The sequence below is a fragment of the Anolis carolinensis genome, chromosome 1 (genome assembly GCF_035594765.1).
Source record: "Anolis carolinensis isolate JA03-04 chromosome 1, rAnoCar3.1.pri, whole genome shotgun sequence".
Taxonomy (NCBI): Eukaryota; Metazoa; Chordata; class Lepidosauria; order Squamata; family Dactyloidae; genus Anolis; species Anolis carolinensis.
The window spans coordinates 9,820,026-9,826,020 of NC_085841.1; the positions used below are offsets into that span (position 1 = coordinate 9,820,026).

General features: G+C 47.1%; 1 protein-coding gene across 5 annotated transcripts in view; it reads left to right on the plus strand.

Annotated features, from left to right (window-relative positions):
* Window positions 1-5,995, plus strand: part of bcl11a (BCL11 transcription factor A) — a 229,128-nt gene that overhangs the window by 160,225 nt on the left and 62,908 nt on the right. The window lies entirely within an intron of this gene.

A 5,995-nucleotide genomic window follows, 5' to 3' on the forward strand; every position in this document is an offset into this window, starting at 1 on the left:
TGTTCTGATTGTGATCTAGAAAACACCAAAAAATCGTCCAGGTAGATTATCAAGAACCTGTCTAGATAGTCCTGAAAAATGTCATTGACAAAATGCTGGAACGTTGCGGGAGCTCCGCATAAACCGAAATTCATAACTCGGGACTCGAATAATCCGAATTTGGTCTGGAAGGCGGTCTTCCACTCGTCTCCTTCCCTGATGCGAACTAAGTTGTAAGCCCCCCGAAGATCCAGCTTGGTGTAAACCTTGGCTCCTCGAAGCCGATCCAGTAGATCCGAGATTAAGGGCAGGGGATAGCTGTTCCGCTTGGTGATATTGTTCAATGCTCTGTAGTCCACCACCAAGCGTAGTTCCCCTGACTTCTTCTTCACAAACATCACTGGGGAGGCGGCTGGGGATTGAGAGGGTCTGATGAATCCCTTGCGAAGGTTTGTCTCTAGGAATTCCCTGAGAGCTTCTTGCTCTGGTTCAGTCAGGGAGTAGAGATGCCCTCGCGGAATCGGGGCCCCCTCCACCAAGTCAATGGCACAGTCATAAGGTCTATGTGGGGGTAATTTCTCGGCTTCTTTCTCATTGAATACATCCCAATACTCGGAGTACTTCTTTGGCAAGGTGATGATGGGCTCGGTGTCTGTGGCATGGCATACCTTGGCTACGAGGCAATGGTTTTGGCAGTACGGTGAAGCAAACTGCAGTTCTCTGTTGGACCAGGAGATGTTAGGGTCGTGGAGAGTCAACCATGGAATTCCCAAAATCACAGGAAAATGGGGAACCTCGGTAACAAAGAAGGAAATCTCTTCCATATGTTCCCTTATCCACATCCTGGTGGGTTCCGACCACTGACTTACGGGGCCCGTCTTGAGGGGACGGCCGTCTATGGCTTGCACCACACGGGCATTCTTGAAATCATGATATTGTAATCCCAGAGAGTCGGCATACTCTCTATCGATGAAATTGTTGGTAGCTCCAGAGTCTATCATGGCGTGGATCATGACGGGTCCCCTTTTTGCTGACCATAATGTGACCACGAGAAGGAACAGGACCCCGGTTGGCGGCTCTTGGATGGATTTTTTGACCGGGTTGGCGAGCCTCTCTACACCCGGTCGTTGGCTTCCCCCGCCGGCTGTGTGCCTGTCGGCTCAGAGGCCTTCGTCTCCGTGGAGGACGCCGCCGCAAGACGGGCGGCAGGCTTCCCTTTGGCTGGGCACTCTCTGGCGAAGTGGCCCCCGTTCCCGCAGTACCAGCAGAGGTTTAAGCGTTGACGACGGGCCTTCTCGGCGGCATCTAGTCTGGGACGCACATTGCCCAACTGCATCGGCACCTCCTCGCCTCCTCTGGGGTATGGGGTTGGCGGTGGGGGTCTCCACACTGGTCGTGGCTGAACGCTGGCGGGAGCGGGGGGTTTTGCCCCGGCTCTACTGCCCTGGCCTCGAACCCACTGTTTCCTGTTGGCAATCATGACTTCAGCCCGTAAACATTGATCAATGAGTGCCTCGAGGGTCTGGGGAGGGTCCACCTTGGAGATTTCTTCCAGCATTTCAATGTTGAGACCCTCCCGGAATTGTCCTCTGAGGGCTACATCGTTCCAGCCGGTGTTGTGGGCCAGCACTCGGAACTCGGCTATATACTGAGACATAGGTCTGTCTCCTTGGAAAAGGCGACGGAGTTTGTGACCGGCTGCCTCCAAATTGTCCTCGATTCCCCAAGTCTCCTTGAGGTGGTCCAAGAAGTGTTGCGCTGATCTTAGGTGTGGAGAGGCTTGGTCGTACAGTGCCGTCGCCCAACTGGCCGCGGGCCCGTCTAGAAGACTGTAAACCCACGCCACTTTGATGTCTTCTTGGGGAAACTCGGCATCTCGGGCCTCTAGATAAGCTTGACATTGGCGACGGAAAACATGAACCTTAGAAGCTTCTCCAGTAAACTTGGTGGGCAACGCCATGGCCGGGAGGCGGACCCCGCGCTCCCGCAAGCCCTTTATTTCTCCATCCTGGGCGTTGAGTCTGTCGCGGATGCGATCCACCTCTTCCTTGTCGATGGTGTAGGTAATCGGCTGGCCGCTCGGTCCAGGTACGACTCCGGTGGACATTCTGGCCGAGGTTAATTGGTGCTTAGGGTGGCGGAGTCAAACTGTCACGACCCAGGCTGCAGAGCACCAATAACCTTACACCGAGGCCAGAATCTATCTAATATCTTTATTGAAGGAATATATAAAGTTAATAAAAACAAGTGTAGAAAATAGTCCAGAATTAGACCTTTCAGGAAAGGTCAGAATTAGTCCAAAAAAGCAATGTCAAATAAGAAATATTAAGGTCCAAAGTTGTAATCCAATAACCGAAACACTCACTTTGCCAAGCAAAGTGAGGGGAGATGACAAGGTCCTTTAGTCCATAAAACTTGAGCGAGGCTAGGAAATAACTTGATACTTGAAACAAGACTTGAACGTGGAACAAGGTAACTAAGAACAAGAACAAGGTCCGTGGAATAACTTGGTAAAATCCGTGAAACAAGGCAAGGGTTGATCCTGGGAAACAAGGCAAGGTCCGCAGGTAAACAAAGGCTGGGAAGCAAGGCGAAGGCTGGATAGCAAGGCAAGGCTTGAGCAAAGGCGAGGCTTGAATCGGAGCGCGCTGTCCAGACACAACTCGCTCCGTAGGCTGACGAATTGACTCCGCGAAGTTACTACGCGGGCAAAACACCTATATAGAGTCCAACTTTCTCACCAAAGCAGTTCTCTGGGAATCAGAAACGAAAGCTAAATTCTGAGACCAGATGTTAAACTCCTTAAAGATTCTCACGAGAACCAGTCTTAATTGGCAACATTCTTAGCTGCTATCCTCGCACTCCTGCGCGAAGCTGATTCCAAACTTCTCTGTTGTTTACAAAACTCCCGGCGCAAGAACACGGGAGAAGTAGGTTCTGGGGTTGTTTGACATACTTCTGGGAGACAACTTTCTTGCAGGTGCAAGGTCCCCAGATCGGCCTGGGAAAGATCTGGCTGAGAGGAATCCAGTTCAGACTGGGAAGGTAAAAAACCCAAGTCTTCATCTTCATCAGGGATTACCATGTCCTGAGCAGGACTACAAGGCCCATGGGTCATCACACATTATATACATTACATTAAGCATAAAAGCCCATTAAAACATAAAATAGGTAAAAGTAAAATAAAATACAATGAACCACCAGGTTGGTAGAGGGGGATAGTATGGAGTGGCCACATTGAAATAAAGTGCCATAGTAAAGTTATAAAGTGCTTCGGGGCAGAGGACAAAGTGCAACTATTTCTTTACATGCTTTTACATCTCCCCCCTCCACATTTGTGGCAATGCTTGCTGCCTGTCTGGCGAAATCCCTCAGTCTCATCATCATAATCATCACTATTGTGCTCATTTATTATCCGTTTTTCTCCCAGTAATGAGACTCGTAACAAAATATTTTAAAACAATAGAGTTTTGCTTTTAATTCGGGACTTTTTATTGTTGTTATGGAAGTGTGTTTTCACAATAGGAAGTGAAGTACACAGACTATGAATGATGCACAGATAATTTGCAAGAGAAGAGGAAACAAGGACCAGAAATCAAAGAGAGAGATCTATGTAGCAGGCTGAAACTTGTTGATGGCTTGATTTTGAGAGCTCTTCAAGCAGATTTCCAAATATCCATCTCAGAAAATAGATATATGTAGTGTAGGAACAATATATAGACGGTATCTAGGCATGGGCAAACTTTAGCCCTCCAGGTGTTTTGGACTTCAACTTCCACAATTCCTAGCAGCCGGTAGGCTGCTAGGAATTGTGGGAGTTGAAGTCCAAAACACCTGGAGGGCCAAAGTTTGCCCATGCCTGGTTTAGACCATGCTGAAGCAATTAATAGTTGAATGCTTAAAAACCTAACAATGCAACCAAAAGAAGGCCCCCAATGCAAAAAACAACCCTAGCAGAAGGGAGATACTCACTCTGGTCTTACTTTTTCTTATATTGATTGTTAGAATTGGTTACATCTTTCCTCTTTCACATCTTCCCAAATATTGCAGTAACTATCAGATATGGAGAACCAATGAGCTGTATAGTAGGTGACAGAGAGAAGGATAAGCCATCATAGCCCATTCCCATCTCTCAGAATTTAAAAGTGCCCTTTTTGGACTATATCTTCCAGAAACTACCAACCAGCTTATCTGCTAGATTGGGTGTTGGACACTGTAGTTCATAAAAGTATCTTTCTCAGCTTTGCCATCCTTATGCCTCTGCTTCAATAATATTTGTTTTTAATTGTGGTGATGGTGATAAAAACTGAATGTGCAAATGGATTACTTCACTTACTTACTTATGCGATCCCTCGTTGTCCTAGTATGATGGCCTTCCAAGAGTAGTGTCCTGGTGGTGGGTACGTCGGTGACTGTAGAGCCCCATTCTTGACCCACATGTTCTTCCACAGTGAGGACATTGGCTTCCAGGTGGAAGGTGGTCCTGGTCAGGGTTGGCTTGACACACCTTCCTCTTGGCACGTTTCTCCCTTTTGCCCTACATTCGTGCCTCTTCAAATTTCACAGCACTGCTGGTCACAGCTGACCTCCAGTTAGAGCACTCAAGGGCCAGGGCTTCCCAGTTCTCGGTGTCTATGCCACAGTTTTTAAGGCTGGCTTTAAGCCCGTCTTTAAATCTCTTTTCCTGTCCGCCAACATTCCATTTTCCATTTTTGAGTTGGGAGTAGAGTAACTGCTTTGGGAGACGGTGATCAGGCATTTGGGCAATGTGGCCAGTCCAGCGGAGTTGATAGAGTAGGAGCATTGCTTCAATGCTGGTGGTCTTTGCTTCTTCTAGCACGCTGACATTTGTCTGCCTGTCTTCCCAAGAGATTTGCAGGATTTTTCAGAGGCAACACTGATGAAATCATTTCAGGAGTTGAATGTGATGTCTGTAGACAGCCCATGTTTCGCAGGCATATAACAGTGTTGGGAGGACAATAGCTTTATCAGCAAGCACCTTGGTCTTCCTACGGATGTCCTAGTCCTCAAACACTCTCAGCTTCATTTGGAAAAATGCTGCACTCGCAGAGCTCAGGCGGTGTTGTATTTCAGCATCAGGGTTGACTTTTATGGAGAGGTGGCTGGCATTGCAGTGGAAATGATCAAAATTTTCTTACATTACACCATTAAGCTGTATTTCTGGCATTGCAGAGGGAGTGTCTGGTGATAATATACTTCACTTATATTGATGTGAAAGTAACGTGATGAAATGTCCTACTGATGCAATTTTTAAGCTTGTACTGGGAAGATAGAAGTATTATTAGATATTTCTGGTACATTGACACCACAAGATAATTTGCTGCCCGAGGAAAAGGCAGGATAGTACTGCTTTACCACTAAATGTACAGAACCAGAAGATGCCCTGCTTACATCTGATTTCAGTATCTAATTTCACAGCTACCAAGAGAGGAATGTCCAGGGGGCTGCCCCTCTAAACCTTAGTGTTTGCTGCCCAAGGCAATTGAGTGACTCTGCCTCAAGGTAGGACTGGCCCTGCTCTGTTCAGAGGCTCTTCATCCTGCTTTCTGCAGTGCATAGCAACTGCAGATTGATATCAGAGAGAGTGTTGCACTTGGTGCCCATCATGGAAATGATTAGTTAGATGTTGATCATGTCTCTTACCACAGCCTGCAGTGTGAGTGTTACATGTGTGTTTTGTGCTTGCTTTGCCCAGGATCCAGTGTGCAAAAACTCAAGGCATGAATGAGGAGGTGACGAGCTTGTTGCAAGGAAGAAGTAGCACATGGGGTGTGTTTTAAGAGCAGCTCTTGCTATCCTTGAGCAATAGAGTCTTCTCAGGCTTCCCACACCTTTTCCCCATTTTAATTAGTTTCCAGTAGCAATTAGATCCAACCCTAGATAAATAATATCACAGCACATTTCATTATGCTAATATGCAAGCGGTAAGCGCATGAGAACCAATGCATGATGAACAAGTGCAATTTAAACAGAAGAATTTCCAGATTAGCTGGTG